A 19,044-nucleotide genomic window follows, 5' to 3' on the forward strand; every position below is an offset into this window, starting at 1 on the left:
GACAAGTCTGTTTCATCGAGCAAGCAAATTGAAACTGTTGAAGGTACAACTCAGATCCGATGTGCACAACATTGCCTAGATAAAATCAACTGCCAGTCATTTAGCTGGGGGACATCGACTCAGCATTGCATACTCGGTGGCTCTATTGATTCACAGTCAGATATTGTGCAAGATGATGGGGTTGATATATTTGTTCGCTCATGATAGGGGCAGTTCAGCCCATGAACAGGTACACCCCTGATACAAAAGAACGTGTGCAAGAAAATTCTACGGCGGCTATATCCTCAACAACATTACACTCCAATACCAAATGAGTGATATTCTACTATTTATCCCAGACCTCGACAATATTACACTCCAATACCAAATGAGTGATAGTCGACTATTTATCCGAGACCTCGACAACATTACTCTCCAATACCAAATGAGTGATATTCGACTATTTATCCCAGACCTCAACAACATTACACTCCAATACCAAATTAGTGATATTCGACTATTTATCCCAGAGTTCAACAACATTACACTCCAATACCAAATGAGTGATATTCGACTATTTATCCCAGACTCCAACAACATTACACTCCAATACCAAATGAGTGATATTCGACTATTTATCCCAAACCTCAACAACATTACACTCCAATACTAAATGAGTGATATTCGACTATTCATCCAAGACCTCAACAACATTACACTCCAATACCAAATGAGTGATAGTCGACTATTTATCCCAGACTTCAACAACATTACACTCCAATACCAAATGAGTGATATTCGACTATTTATCCCAGACTTCAACAACATTACACTCCAATACCAAATGAGTGATATTCGACTATTTATCCGAGACCTCGACAATATTACACTCCAATACCAAATGAGTGATATTCGACTATTTATCCAAGACCTCAACAACATTACACTCCAATACCAAATGAGTGATATTCGACTATTTATCCCAGACTTCAACAACATTACACTCCAATACCAAATGAGTGATATTCGACTAATTATCCCAGACTTCAACAACATTACACTCCAATACCAAATGAGTGATATTCGACTATTTATCCGAGACCTCGACAATATTACACTCCAATACCAAATGAGTGATATTCGACTATTTATCCAAGACCTCAACAACATTACACTCCAATACCAAATGAGTGATATTCGACTATTTATCCAAACCCTCAACAACATGACACTCCAATACCAAATGAGCGATATTCGACTATTTATCCAAGACCTCAACAACATTACACTCCAATACCAAATGAGTGATATTCGACTATTTATCACAGACTTCAACAACATTACACTCCAATACCAAATGAGTGATATTCGACTATTTATCCGAGACCTCAACAACATTACACTCCAATACCAAATGAGTGATATTCGACTATTTATCCCAGACCTCAACAACATTACACTCCAATACCAAATGAGTGATAGTCGACTAATTATCCAAACCCTCAACAACATTACACTCCAATACCAAATGAGTGATATTTGACTATTTATCCCAGACTTCAACAACATTACACTCCAATACCAAATGAGTGATATTTGACTATTTATCCCAGACTTCAACAATATTACACTCCTCCAATACCAAATGAGTGATATTCGACTAATTATCCAAACCCTCAACAACATTACACTCCAATACCAAATGAGTGATATTTGACTATTTATCCCAGACTTCAACAACATTACACTCCAATACCAAATGAGTGATATTTGACTATTTATCCCAGACTTCAACAATATTACACTCCAATACCAAATGAGTGATATTTGACTATTTATCCCAGACTTCAACAACTTTACACTCCAATACCAAATGAGTGATATTCGACTAATTATCCAAACCCTCAACAACATTACACTCCAATACCAAATGAGTGATATTTGACTACATGTATTTATCCCAGACTTCAACAACATTACACTCCAATACCAAATGAGTGATATTTGACTATTTATCCCAGACTTCAACAACATTACACTCCAATACCAAATGAGTGATATTTGACTATTTATCCCAGACCTCAACAACATTACACTCCAATACCAAATGAGTGATATTCGACTAATTATCCAAACCCTCAACAACATTACACTCCAATACCAAATGAGTGATATTTGACTATTTATCCCAGACTTCAACAACATTACACTCCAATACCAAATGAGTGATATTCGACTATTTATCCAAGACCTCAAAAACATTACACTCCAATACCAAATGAGTGATATTTGACTATTTATCCCAGACCTCAACAACATTACACTCCAATACCAAATGAGTGATATTGACTATTTATCCCAGATTTCAACAACATTACACTCCAATACCAAATGAGTGATATTTGACTATTTATCCCAGACTTCAACAACTTTACACTCCAATACCAAATGAGTGATATTCGACTAATTATCCAAACCCTCAACAACATTACACTCCAATACCAAATGAGTGATATTTGACTACATGTATTTATCCAAACCCTCAACAACATTACACTCCAATACCAAATGAGTGATATTTGACTATTTATCCCAGACCTCAACAACATTACACTCCAATACCAAATGAGTGATATTCGACTAATTATCCAAACCCTCAACAACATTACACTCCAATACCAAATGAGTGATATTTGACTATTTATCCCAGACTTCAACAACATTACACTCCAATACCAAATGAGTGATATTCGACTATTTATCCAAGACCTCAAAAACATTACACTCCAATACCAAATGAGTGATATTTGACTATTTATCCCAGACCTCAACAACATTACACTCCAATAACAAATGAGTGATATTCGACTATTTATCCCAGATTTCAACAACATTACACTCCAATACCAAATGAGTGATATTTGACTATTTATCCCAGACTTCAACAACATTACACTCCAATACCAAATGAGTGATATTCGACTATTTATCCAAGACCTCAAAAACATTACACTCCAATACCAAATGAGTGATATTTGACTATTTATCCCAGACCTCAACAACATTACACTCCAATACCAAATGAGTGATATTCGACTATTTATCCCAGATTTCAACAACATTACACTCCAATACCAAATGAGTGATATTTGACTATTTATCCCAGACCTCAACAACATTACACTCCAATACCAAATGAGTGATATTTGAAAATTTATCCCAGACCTCTACAACATTACACTCCAATACCAAATGAGTGATATTCGACTATTTATCCCAGACCTCAATTGCCCCGACCACTATTTTACTCATATCGTTTGACACGACAGAGATGCAAAAGATAATGTATTTTCCAAATAGTTTTGTTGGAGATTAAGTGGTCGTCAGATCTTATATGTGGGAAATTCCTTGTTTGTTATTTCCCTTAACTAATGGTTTGCGTGTCATAACAGTTTCGTGGGTTTTCTGACAAAAAAAAATCTTCTTCGTACTAACCAAGCTATCAATATTACATTTGAAATATTCCTTTCTATTATTAATTTGATATCAAAGACGACAAATTGTCTAGTTAAAATTAATTATGAATTTGCATTGAAGTCGACGTACGTCATCTCGATGATGGTGGGTACTCCACCTTTGAACTTTTAGGAGTGGGCGGCGTTATGGGGCATATAGTAGTCCAGCAGTTTTACCTTTCCTATAATACCAATAAGAGCAAATGAGGAAGTAGTAGATTATAAAGAAAAAAAAGGAAAGGAAGAAGAAGAAGAAATTAAAAAAAAAACTTAAACCAAAACATTTATTTAAGAGTCTGGCAATGAGGGTGTATTATTTATTTCATTTTTTTGGGTGGGGTCGCTAGGCACCCTCTGTCCCTGTTAACGAGGGGAACAAGTGAAATTACCGGAGAATTAGCGAAAAGGAAGTCTTTAAAGATATATTCGATCTTTTTAAAATGGTGCAGAATTTAAAGGCACAATCGTTAAGCACCGTTTTTGTTTTCCCATATCCTGACAGTTAGAGCAAATCAAATCGCTTTCTGGTGGTTTATGTTTACGACTTCTTAGTGTGTCAATAAAATACTATGTTTTGAATCGATGGCGTGTAACCAATGGTATATCCCCCTCCAAGAGCATGGCCAGGGCAACGATTTTTCACATTTTTGCTCTTAAAATAATGACGCTCAACAATAGAGATTTGCGGGAGAAACTTCAAATAGTTGTGTAGAAAGGAGACAATGACAACATTCATTCCATACAAGCATATTAGCTATATTCCGATTTAAATGTGTTTTATAAAGTTCATAAATGAGCACGTGAGGCCATAATCTAAGTTTCAGAAACAGTTTTTAGGATGTTTCAATTCTTTTGACACCGCTAGAACAACTGACGCCGAACATTACCTTTGTACATCGCTGAAGCGCTTCGCACAGTATCTATGAAAAAATTACTCTAATTGCTGATTACTCTCCAGATTAGCAAAAGACTTATCAGCATTTTAGTTTTGAATTTGTTTAGCCACTAACTAGTACCAGACTGTAAAAAGACTATAGTTTTATGATGAATATTGGTCCTGAGTTTTAATAGGAACGCTGCATATTTTCTTTCACATAGAAATATAAATAAAATCAATATGTAAATATATGAATTTTAGCTAATGTGAAACATTCCATCCATTGCATATGAGGTTACAATATGAATATTCGGAAAGAATATTTTGATAATATCAAGTGTATACCAACTTAACTTAATATGCATTCTCTATCTCGGACTTGTCAAATCCAAAATCTATCATCTTTACAGAGCGCCATCTGTAGCTATGGACACATATTTATTATGCTGTACCTTTATTGTGAATACATGCATATAGGATATAAACACGAAAAAGTCACACCATCATTTCCTCAATACCTTAGTTGTTTAACGAATACCTTATTTGTTAGATGATTTTGGTTAAAACAAAACTACCGCAGTGTTCTAAACTCATTTACCAACTTTTCATTGATCATTCAAGGCGCCCGTGAGTGATATGTATTGAAAACCAATGGCCACTTTTCAATAGCAAAAAAAAAGTTTACTTCTTCTGCCCAAATAATAGCTAATACACCTAGTAAAGATACTCCTTGCTGAGAATGTATCGTTTTATTTTCCCCTAAAAACCTTATTGGATTTTAAAGTTTCAAAATTATGAAAAGATTAAAAATCCTTATTAGGCTTGCTGACCTCTGTTTTTGTTATTGTCATGAGTAGAGTAAGGGTCGTAGGATACATGATTAATATCAATGGCGTTTAATCATAAACCACAAGTATAATTCATCTAACATGTTGAAATTCTGGATCAAATCTCTAAACCTAAAATGTCAAATTAACCTTTTGACTTTTGAAAAGTAATTGTGCATTAAATGTGTGATTGCTCATTCATTATTTGACTGATAAACATAATTGTCACACAAAACTGTTATTTCATAAGTTTAGCAACACATTTGATCTTCAAAATTATGCATCTAGTACCAATTTCGTAGAATAAAATGTATATATATATATATTTGTGAAGACGAAAACATAGATTATTTTGTTAAATGGTTTATAACATTATACAAATACATATTACTGAATATTATACATTAGAATATTAAATCGATTATTCGACGAGCTACAACTTGGTGTTATTTGTCAGAACACATATTCTTGTGGCGTTTGGCCAACTTGGTTGTAATATGTCGCAATATCGCATATTCTACTTTGATGTTGGTAGAATGAAATGATATAATGAATATATCATGACTAACAGGATTTTGAAGTTTTAATTACCAAACTGTATAAGTACAAGAAAAATTGCGTACGAATTTAGTATTGTGTACTTTTTGCATTGTTAAATAACACCCAACGCTCTTCATTCGAAACGTTCCCTCTTTAATGATTTTCACCGCCATCAAGGAAAGGGGACGAGCCGTATTTACTGGCCAGCAGCCAATCATGTCAAGATTCCTGGTGGGTGTTTCATAAGCTGTTCGTAAAGTTACGCACAACTTTACGTATGACTGGAATATGTTCTTAGGTCATAAATCAATTACACAGGGATATCACATAGCACAAGAAAGGATCACCAGTCGTGCGTAAAGTCATTCGTTTCTTACAAACAACTTTATGAAACACCTACCTGCTGCTGGTAGGATACGAGGCAGGGTTGCTAAATATCTCGTCATAGAGCTCAAGATACATTCACCCGATGAACTTTACACCACCACTTCTAATTCAATTCACAACTGCCCCAGCGTTTCAGGTAGGGAGAACCAACAGATGACAGCAAGCTAAGTAACCTAAAAACATCGTACCCATTTACTACACCTGGTTGGAGAGTGGCAAATGTAGATAAACGCCTTGCCAAAAGACGCGAGTGCTGCGGTGGGGCTTGAACCCCGGACCTTGTGGTTAAAAGTCCGGATACTTATCCACTGAGCCACAACACCTCTACAGGAGACCACATTGTGAAAGAACCACTTGACACAGGTTCTATTCTGCTTGTTTCGGGAAAATATAATAAAAATCAACACTCATCCTTTTAATTCTCTTTCCCTGCACTAATGTAAATACTACTGGAGTGAAAACATAATGATAATTGAAAATCTGCAATTTGAGTAGCGATGTAACGTAACACACAGAACGTCAAGTTAATAACTTTACTTACATACCCCAAAATGATTTCCGTCAATTGTTTGAAAGCGAAGGCCATTGAAAGCATCGTGTAAGTTTGTGTAGAGATTTCTTTCGAATCTTATCTTTTTTAATTATCGTTTAAAAACCAACGCATCGACATCCGATGTACGTGGTTTTGAAGCTACTTAATATGTTCAAACGTTAATAATCATAATGCGGAAAATTCTATAGATATATTTTGTTTTTAGTAAGAACTCATATTATGACAATCTTCCATTTTTCTTTTCTAAAAATCAATAAATAATCAATTTTCATGATCGCAGAAGTGTGTTGACAATTTTCATAGGAAATATAATTAAGGTGATATGGTGCTAAAAAGAGAATTTCATTTAGAAATTATCAACACAAACTATGCGTAGTAAATTAATATTGATGCAGATATTTTAGTTTCATTTATTTGAAGACCTACACATAATAATTACACATTATGTAAGGTTTACCGAGAGTACATTTAGTCTTACGAAATTTTGATACCGTATTTAGGCTTAAATCATGGCAGCATTCTTGCCACTACTACTCATTATCTTCACAGCTATATTAAGATAGCAGGGGATTAAGAATAAAGTCATGATTTTCAAAATGTAACGTTAGTACATGTATAATAGAGAAACTGAGGTGTAGCAACGGGCACACATTATATAAATAAGTGAATGGAATGAATATAAATTTTTACTTTAGTCTGTTGTAGCATCCGGACCACATGTTCTTATTCATTTAAGGTCTTAGCTTATATATATATATATATATATATATACAGTATATATATACATATATATATATATATATATATATATGTATATATAACAAAATACAAGGTGAATAAAACAACCGTAGAGAGAAAAGTTGATCAAATTTTCGCCCATAGGGCTTCATCAGGAAATGATGAATTTATTAGTCAAGAGCACCAAGAAACGCAGTGCTCAAAACGCAAGGCGTAAAAAACAACAGGCTAAAAGATAAAACGTGAAGCGCAACAGTACAAATAAAAAGAGAGAAAGAGAAAGAGAAAAACAGAAAACAGAAAGAAAGGGGAAAAAAGAAAGAAGAACAGAAGAAGAAGAAGAAGAAAAAGCCGGGGAGACAAAAGGAAGAGAGAAAAGGGAAAAGGAAAACGACTAGAGGAAAAAAGAGAGATGGAGAGAAGGGGGCAGAAATAGAGGACACCTGGGGAGAAAGAAGTAAAAGAAAAAAAAAGAAGAAAAAGAATTAAAAAAAGAAAAAGAAAGAAAAAGAAAGGGACCAAAGGGTACCTGGCATATCCAAGGCTCTTTCACATGGGTCACCAAGGATTGCATATATTCAGAGACTCCAACTCTCCCGCTTTCGGCGGGAGATCTCCCGCCGAAAGTCTATTTTCGCAAAATATCCCGTTCTCCCGCTTGAGATTTAATATCTCCCGCCCAAGCACTTTGTCTCCCGCTTAAGATGTATTTCCTCCCGCTTAAAATGATCTATCACAAAAATGTATGGGTTTGTAAATGCTTATCAATTTCATATGGCAAGTGCATGAACAGTGCAGTGATATATAAAAAATCAGTTGTATTAAGCCAAAATAAATGATTTGATTCATTGATTGTTATTCACTTAGTGCCATCATAATAATAATAAAATAGCCTAGAATAGCACGAGAGAGCATTTAGAACCCTACAGCTTCTAGAACCCTACAGCATCTGTTAGTACCCCGGCCACAAGGCCTGACTTCGCGCTTTGCGTTCTTGGTGTGCGCGAAGCGCACGTCAAGTTGGAGTCTCCAGTTTGCGAGGGGATCTAGGCGGGAGAATCTCCAGATCAGACGGTGCTTTGGGTTGGAGTCTCTGTATATTGCATCTACTGCTCCAAGTGCAAGGCGATCTACATCGGAGAAACGAAGAGGAGGCTTGCTGACAGAGTGACGGAACATCTTCGCTCCATCATGATCAAGTCAGCAGGGTTGCCGGTAGCTCACCATTTTACCCAACCGGACCATAACATCGGGTACTTCAAGTTGTGCGTTCTTCTGACTGGTTTTCGTTCAGATGGGGCAAGGAAAGAGAAGGAGGAACGCATCATTCACTCTCTCGGCTCTCTCTAACCTGATGGAATGAATGTGTCTTTCCACTCCTTTCCCGTGTTTTGATTTCTTTCTCCCCCCTCTCTCTTTCTCTCTCTCTCTTTTCTTTTGTACTGTTACGCTTCGCGTTTTATCTTTTAGCGCGTTGTTTTTTACGCACTGCGTTTCGTGGTGCTCTTGACTAATAAATTCATCATTTCCTGATGAAGCCCTATGGGCGAAAATTTGATCAATTTTTCTCTCAACGGTTGTTTTATTCACCTTGTATTTTGCTTTATACTACCACAACCGAAGCAGGACCTTCATTTTTATTGTTATATATATATATATATATATATATATATATAAAGAGAAACAAGGTTGAAACTTTCATGCTTTAATCCAACAAAATTTATTTTGTCCACACATTTTCGACGAGTACATACCGTCTTTATCAAGTGAATGACAAAAGTACCGCGTTTCTATGTACAATTGCTTTGTGTATCTAGGCGTATTGTCATGGAGAAGCATTAGGCTCAAAAGCATAGATCATAATAAATAATAAAACGTCATTTCGACATCACAATATATAATGTTAAGCAAAATAGGCGAAGCGTATCCAAATATGTGTGTTTCTTTTTTTTTAATGATAACTTACATTTACCTCAAATTCGAACATCAACCAAATGTGAACTCCATGTCTTTGTCTATCACCAGCGGAATGAATGGAAAGTGAAGAGCGCCACCAATCGATGGAACCGTAAATCCACCTACGTTCCCCAAAACTCACATTATGACTCCGAACAATCCACGTAAATCATACACACAAAATGTTTATGGTGGAAAACGAGGACATGTTTTCCTTGTCAGTATTTACTACATAATCGAAGACTTTTGTGTCAGGAGGTCAACTGGAGACCGTAATTTACCATACGACCGAAGACTCCTACGTTATTATAAACGGAGGACTTCTAACATTACTGTACCCAATAATGATTTGGACAATTTGCAATGGTCCGCAAAGCGAAGATGAGGTTCGCTGTATGTGTATCCTCGGTTTAAATTTGATTTTTTTTTGTAAGCGTCCTCGATTGCTAGTATGAGTAAGGGCACCACCGCTCACACACCCAAAATAATTCCATACATTCCAAATGCGGACAATCCTTGTATGACCACGACCTTGATTAGGATGCATGCCATCCAAAATAGTTGTTTTCAACGTAAATAAGTTTGAGCATCTTGACAAAATTATGGGGCCTTTAGTAGGTAATCCGATTCTAACTGATTTATAGTCTTCGGAAATAGATGAAATATCTTGGTGAACTATTATTTGATTATTTACGTTTGTATTGTAATCTTCCATAATTTTGCAACGTAATTAGTTGTTGATATAAACCAGAACATGATAATTGGATATCAAATTCGGGCATTTAGAGAGGTATGATATGGTTTTTTTTTTTTTTATATATCGTGGATAAATTGTTCTTTATCCAGTTTTTACGTACTGAAAGAAACAAGTAAAATAGCATCAATATTTTACCAGAAAATAACTGATAACCCAGTTCTACTTCACTGATTAAAAACATGTCCCCATCTTTGATCCACGCCTGCTAATATGCTCCTTTGAATGACCCTGCTTAGGTGATTTCGATTATGTGAAAAAAAGAAAAAATATCATAAACCAATTCCATTTGGAAGTAATTTTCACCAGGCCTCAGATCTTATTACCGTTGTCTGAAAACTTTCTCGTTGGCAATCAAGTGAAAGAGATGAAGTGGGAACCTAAAGTGAATATGGCAAAGTCTTGTTAATTCTAAAATGAAATGAACTGATGGTCAAGGCATAGGCGACAATGTATTGATCGACTTCACCTTCATTTTACGAGATTTGAAATGATTTGTTCGCTCCATTGCATAAACGCACTGACCGCATGAATCGTGTGAGAGAGCCATACACTCGCGTTTCAGGCACAAATTAGATCTTTTCATATCTTATAAAACAAATTACAAAACCAACCATGAAAAGGGGTATCTCCCTTTTCTTCTCCATCTTTTGAAGAACATGGTGAAATTCACCCCAGACTTCTCACAGGAGAGATGTCGAAAGATTCGATGTCCTGTCGTAATTGATTTTGGTTGGCTATTTATATACATTAGAAATGCATCCCAAACTGTTCTGCTCATCCTTATTATTATCATTATTATTATCATTATTATTATTTTTTTTTTTGGGGGGGGGGCTGCATCCTGGATTGGAAAACATCCAGCAAAAAAAAAATTGATAAGTATTCTTTAAATGCACATCTCATCAACTTTTCAAATACAACTGAATTATATTATTTTATACTTGTATGTAAATAAGTTTAAGAATATCTAAAAGAGCACACACTGCTGAGAAAGGTTAGTTGGTATCAAATATTAGTATGGTCGCCACCCAACGCAATCTTTAAAAGGGAAGTTTACTCTCGACACCCTGATGATAACTTGATTTTAACTTGTTTAATGAAAACAGAGATAATGATTTTTTTTAATCTGTGACGTCACAGACAAGCAGCTCTTCCATACTGTATGTGGTGGGATATGAATTCCTCAAGTGCCACTTTCTTTAAAAAAAAATAAAGTGAAGATATTTTGGCCTTGCTCCAGCATTTTCTAAATATGATAAAAATTAAAAGGCAAGTTGAAAAAGTTATGTTTTTCTCTTAATAAAAATACTGTAATGTTTTATTTTTAAAACGTATATCACTCGCTGATAAGAATTGTGGAACAAAGAAAGAAATATTCAGTACATTCTAGCTTAAGACATGAATAGCTCCTCAAAGGAATATGGGATCGTGTCCCACAATTTAAGGGCAGCATATTAAAGAAAGTGACATCTCCCCCATGGAACTTGGTCTGAACGACAGGTCAATTAAAGAAGTGACTTTGAGATGGTCTTAGATTGCGTGAAGGTATGTCATTGTATCTCACCAGCTTAATTTGGGGGTTGCAAACTGGCTGCAATTGATCTTAGCTTGTCAGAAAAGAGTGAAATTAATGTTTTCTTTGTCACATGGAAGGCATGCACTAAACTTTGCACACTTTCTTTATTTAAAAAATATTTTAATTGCTTTATATTGGTAGATCACACGAAAAAAGGAGGATACATAGAACATCCGTCCCATTATTACACTATGCAGTCTTGCATGAACGTTATTACTTTATTTACTAACTGTCACTGAAAATAGTTTTAAGTTAAATGATTACTAAGCAAATATTATGACTATTCAAATTCCCAGTACATCGATTTACTTTTACTCAGCCCTTAAAGAGATTCAATCTGATTTTATTTCTTTGCAAGGATAGGTTAGGAACAACGAGTAGAAACCCTTTCGTTTACGCTCTTTCAATCTCTTTAGGAGCAACTATTTACAAAAAAAAGAAGAAACAACAATATGTTTTGTTTAGGCCTAAAAATCTGGTTTAATTATACACGCCAAAATCATGTTTACGTGTACATGCAAATCTGCCCTCCTGAGTAGGCTTTAAGGGATTCACCAAGTAATCATTTATACTAATTATAGAGAAGATATATAAGAGGATGAACTATATCTGCATTTGCGGCACCTATGTATATTTACCTACAACCAAGCATCTTAATTGTAGTTTTTTCTTGGGAGTGAAATGATACTGTCTCATGAGAAATCGTCCCAAGTGGAATCCAAAATCCAATTATTTCATTCTAATAAGATGAAGTCTAGGAAAAAAAAACTTTTTGGCTTTGCTACATTCTGCTGATGTAATTGCCTTTTGCGTTTTTTCTCTACAAGTTCTTCTCTTGGATAGATTTGACTTTCGAAAATAGCCTTAAGGTACGTATTCGATTTGCGAGAAATTTGTTTGAATTTAAATTCAGAGGAAATGGTCTGTTGTAGGAAGTAAGAATTTGCTGGGTTTATCCGAATTTGTGATATGTTGTTGTTTGTTCACATGAACTTTTCTGCTCGTGAAAATTGGTAATAAACATCAAATTAGCAAGTAGTAATTATTTTTAAACTTAAATTTGGTTTAAAATAAAGATTATTTTTTTCAACGATAATTCTCTTATCGATAACTATTACTGGGGTTATTACGTTTGAATGTGATTTGCATAATTGGGATGTTTTTTTCTCTCCCTACGTAGTCTCTAAAGTAGTTTTCCAATAATGCAATATCATATTTTAGGTTTTTAAAAGCTTAATGATGTTTTCATTTATCGCATATTTCTAATGTTTTCGGGTTTATCATGGTCATGATAGTATAGTATTTATTTCCCGTATAAAAACACACACAAAAAAGCCAAACGGATAGATAGCCCATATTCAGTTAAGTCGACATGACTATACTATTCTTCAATCATGTCCATGGGGTCCATATACAAAACAAAGTAAAAAAGTAAAAAGTAAACACATATGAAAGAAGCATAACATACACGGTAAATCAAACAAAATAACAATAGTGATATGATATATCATGTTACTAATCAGAAAAGATCATAAGATTAAATAGTTTGGCAATAATTTACACTATTTTATAAAATGAATGATGAATGATAAAATGAATGATGATCCTGTACTTTGGAGAGAAAAAAATCATCATCTTCGAAGTGTGTACTTTAATGGTTGCAAGGGAAATTAGTAGACACCGAATTGTAAAAGGAACATTACTGCCACAAATTCTGCTTAAGGCAATATTGATGAAATACTCCTGTAATTGAAACCGATCAGCAGAGAATATCCACACTTTGCTTATTGTATCCTTGACTTTTGTCTCTGCTTATTGAGCATAGTTATGACAATCTTCAATAATTACCTCGTAAGAACAATTCGTAGCCTTTATAAAATCCTATGGGAGTAATGAAATGATAACGGAGAAAACGACGTGGATGATGATGATGATGATAAGAATAAAATTAGTTGTATCTGCAACAAAAACAGTAATACAAATAGAAATAGATATGATACAAATCATGATATGATGTTATTTTTTACAATGATATCAATGATAATAATAATATTATAATCACCGATGAAAATAATAATGATAACAATAATAACGTAATGATAATAAAAATGATGCTAATGCTGATGATGTTCGTGATTGTAATATTGATAATAATAATAATAAAAACAACAATAATAATGATAATGAAGGGAATCTAATTTAGAAGAGAATCTCTGCCATGAACAATACCTTGCAATTTGCTTTTACATTTGTTTTTTAGCCTTCATTTACCAAATTGAATTTCATTATAATTCCAATATAGAATTGTGATTCAGTACAATCAGGTACAAAAAAAAGAGAAATATGATCAAGCATGCACACTCTAAGAAAAAAAGTACATTAGGTTGGTTTAAAAATGAACCTTCTAACTGTTGATTAAAAGGTTGGTTAGGTTGGATAAAACATACATGCGAGTGCAGTAAATTAGTATACTGTGACAATATTTTCCCGGGGTTGTATGATAATGATTCAGCCATGTTAGTATGACTATTGCACTCGCTTTTGACTCAGGCAATATACGCGAGCAAAGTTAAAATGTCTGTTTTACCAATCGATTGCGACCAAAATGATATAACCATGGAAAGGCAAGACCTACGAGGAATCGTTCTTTAATATACTGGCACAGATGACAAAGGTACAGGTGTAGAGTAAGGATTAAGAAATCGTCATCATGAACGATTATTTGATTTAAAATCGCTTCCAGGTGTAATCATCTATATGAGACAGGTGGGATATAATTTGTCTCGTAGATCTATCCAGACACCCTACTGCGTCGCAAACTGCTGGCGGAATTAAGAATTTATAATAAATGAGGAATTTACTCTCCACCTCTATATTTTTCATTTTGTAGTTTATCGAATTATTATGATACCATCCACAAATAGACATGATTTGATATTGAAATTAAGAAAAAAAAATTGTTTGGCCTATAGACGTGTAGAATATTAACAAAAGATGTTTCTTCACTACATACTGTAAGGTAGATACCAGCTTGTTCGTGTAAATCCTTTATAAACCTATTTCATTTGAAACTGGCTCCAGCCTAGTAGCTTCATTAGTCTTTGTTACTTCGAACAAAATTAAGAAATTATAATCATGAACACGTTGCTCAGCACTTAAAATTAATCTCTCATGAATCCAAGCAAAGAAGATCAATTAGATTAATGCACGTTACATTACATATCACTGGCATTGTTGTCTTGTTTTAAACGAGCCTAAAAAAATTTCCAACCCTGATTTTCTTTTTTGAAATTATTTTTCGAAATTATTATTATTATGTCGAAATGTTTATTAATAAAATGTCTAAAGCAGTTTTTTTTTATCAGCAAGAATAGCTCAATTTGCCACGTATTTTATGAGCAGTAGCAGTAATTTGTAGTTTTACTATTTCATAATTCTACACAATTGTTATTCATTTTTTAAAAACTTTTATCTTAAGCGCTTTTGGGCTAATGGGACAAGCGCCATAATAACAACAATCAGCTGATATGGCGATGAAACTGAATTTGTATAAAATTGATGTAAATCACAGTAAACTGCCAAACAACATGAACATTTAGTAAAGGGATTTGGAAGGGTCTCCAGATGTCTTTTTGTCTGGTTAGAACACCAAGAATTTAGATACAGCAGAAAAGACTAAGAAACGGAAAACAAGTTAGCGGAGTGACTGACTTTACATTAATCCAAGATAAACAGAAAACATTTATACCCATATTTATCTACTTAGGTTGCAACTAGTGAATCAACCAGCTTGGTAAATAAAATTAACTTTAGTGTATAAGAATACATTTACTATCACTTTGCACGAATTGAAGTAATGCCTGTCTCGGTAAAGACCAGCAATTTAAAAGGCACAAAGTTTCTTTTGCAGTCTTCAAGCATTGTAAAAGAATATTATCAATTAGTGAGTTAAAAAGTCCACCTATTGCTTACGAGATTTCAAATCAAACAACTGCGCTTGAATATCAATCGCGGAATACCAGGACCAGGCGCAGACAATTGAGCCTCGGCGCTATCGATTTGCCATCGTTGCCATGGCAGCAGCGAAGATAGTGAGTGATGTTTGATGAGCAAGGCTGTCGTTCGTGTAAATACACTCCTTTTTGATCCGGCCCATCACCGTACATCTGAAACATAATACCCACATTAGCTGTCTACATCGGCTAACTGGCGTGCTCTAAGTTGGTGTCGATAAAAGCTTGGATTGACGAGGATATAGTCTGCTTTGGTCATGAAATGGGTCAGTCTTCCGCCCCCACATTATCGATATATGCCATCGTGGCGCGGTTTGCTGAACCATTAAAACACATCAAAACCATATCCCTTCCAAGTAATTGATACGCATTATTTTAGGGTTTCTGTGTATCTGATGATTTGAGAAATAGTAAAAGTGCAGCATTTTGCTCGATTTTATTGTGACGCAATTTCGTGGCGGGTTAAACGAACTCAGTCTGGGATGACGGCGTGGCACTACTACTACTTCTACTACTGCTGCTGCTGCTGCTGCTGCTACTACTACTGCTGCTGATGTTACTACTACTACTACTACTACTACTACTACTACTACTACTACTACTACTACTACTACTACTATACTACTAGTACTACTATTACTTCTACTACTACTACTTGTAGTAATATGGTAGTACTAGTAGCAGTAGTAGTAGCAGCAGCAGCAGTAGTAGTAGAAGTAGCAGCAGCAGTTCATGTAGCTGATAGTACAATCAAGAATATTATTATAATATAATAGAATCTTCATTTGTTTCAATCAGTGTCTTCAATTATCAATATTGAGCGAATAAAGACAACATATCAATCGTTTTCTCTCCATCATTATTAATGAGACTTTGGCGGCAACCTTTCCCCCCTACTAGTGACATGGTATCGTAGCAATATTTCGCAAGTTTGAGAACAGTAACGGATAAAAACTTACAAAACCTGAAAAAGGTTAAAGTCCTTCTTTCTCTAATGCTAAAGAAACGCCTTACCTTTCAATTGCTGCTATATAACTGACAGAAAACTTTAGAAACATCATGGCATGTTTACCTGAATTGTATGAAAAGGAGAGTATTTTTGTCAATCCATCAATTTGTTATCGGAAATGAAATTCGATGAATATGGGATGAACATGGAGTAATCAATTTCAGCCATAAATAGCACTTTTTACGCATCGACTTTATGGCAAAGGACAAAAAATGAATTGACCCCAAACAGTCCAATTCATAAAGTAATGATAAACATGGACAGATAGATTTATTTACATGTATTTAAAATATGGCCATGCTTTACTGCCAGTTCTCCGATACTGAATGATCTATTTACGATATTTCAAATCCGCTTGCGCCTTGATAAATCACTTATAAACCTGCTTAATTAGCAAATAGACAGGTCGACTCTGGCTAATAATATTACTTTCTCTCAGGAAAAGATGAGGATTTGTCAGACCGTGATGACTTGAAAGCTTTGTCAGTATAGTGGGAAATCATGAAGAATTACCCTCCTAACTTTTATACAGAGTAACCTGTTATCTGTTTTTCATGACCACTGGTGATTAAATAAACCATAATTTGCTGCTCTCGAGTATAAAAAACCGCATATGCCTGTAGCAGTCGTAAAAGAAAATGCAATCTCTTAATTACAAAAGCAACGACCGCCTACGGCACAGGACTAAGTGACAAAGGGGATCCCAATATAACATGTTTTACGACATAGACTACTAATCTGAAGTTAAGTAAGTAAGACTCCATTTTATGTTCCTCCAATGTATAACAAGATGGCGTCACCAATTAATAAAACGCGGGAGCGAATCCTGAAATCATTTGGCTTCCATCTTGTGATTTGCTGACCAACAAGCTGTTTTTAAGATATGAATAAAAATATATAGATGGAAGTTTTCAAACACAATATTTATTCTGTTCCATGAAGATTCGATACTTCAGAGAAAACAAAAAATCAACATTACATTATATATATATATTAAATATCATATAAGCTTCTTAAAAATAATAATTCCTACTTTCACAAAACTGCCACCATCACAATCAAAATAATTTTTATTATAAATATCATCTCCACCATTAATGTGAGCTGTTATCATGATCATTATCATAATCACAATCAATCACGCCAATTCGTTATTATCCCCATTCTTCTTTAAAAAAAATTATATCATTTATTTTAATTGACCAATGCTTGACTGACGCTGGGAATTTTACCATTCTTACAGATGGATTAACCTGACACTATATCTCCTGCTATAGTCAACCGTACGAGATACAAACATAAACCCACACTCTCATAGAAACCAAGACATACACTTAAAAACTAACACAAACTAAACTCTTGGACAAAGAATTTCCAGCCTTTATTTCTTTGCCTCCTCCCTCTCTCTTTTTTTGCGCACACATTCTCATGCACGCGCACACCAACTGCGAATTCGCGCCCACACACATCCGACTCTCACACACTCTTTTCTATTCTTCCTTGTTTTCTCTCTCATAGCTCACACAGGGGGAGTCTCCGGCATACTGTTTGACCAACAAGCCGCTTTCATGCTGTTTTACTCTCCACACACTCTAAATCGGGCAAGATACCGACAATAAAGTGAAAATGGAAAATAATATAATATACACAAGTATTTTCAATCTAGTGACCGACCCTAGGTGTAGTTTTCACTCATATTCTTTTTATATTATTATTATCAATAGGGCAAACTTACATAATAATTTATGAAGTGTGGGTTTAGAACAGGCGGTGTGTTTTTAGACGTCCATAAAGCATTCGACGTTGTATCTCATGAGTAACGGTTAAATAAACTAACCTGCTATGGCATAAAAGAAAATGAATATCATTGGTTTAAATCGTATATAACAGGTATAGAATACAACGTGTTTCAATAAATGGTACTTTAAGTGATTCGTTAATCGTAAAAACAGGAAGCATTTTTTACAATCACAATTTAATATAACTGATTGGATGGACAGAAACGAAATGTATATAAACGTCAACAAGACTAAAGTCATGATCTTTGGTTCAATTGACAAAATATAAGTTGTAAAATTTATGTATTATGTAAAAAATCTAACACCGGAAAACGTTAATAGCATCAAGTATCTTGGAGTTACTCTCGACCCAGTTATGAAATGGACAAAACATGTTAACAGTGTGTAACGCAAATTTCATCGGGTCACTGCTTGTATTCGGAGGATTAAGCCCTACTTAACCCAAAGACGCTATAGACGGGTCAATATACGACCAAAAATAGCCTTACCCGGAACAAATTGCAACAAATGATTTTTCA

This window comes from Lytechinus pictus, chromosome 1 (assembly GCF_037042905.1).
Source record: "Lytechinus pictus isolate F3 Inbred chromosome 1, Lp3.0, whole genome shotgun sequence".
Classification (NCBI taxonomy): Eukaryota; Metazoa; Echinodermata; class Echinoidea; order Temnopleuroida; family Toxopneustidae; genus Lytechinus; species Lytechinus pictus.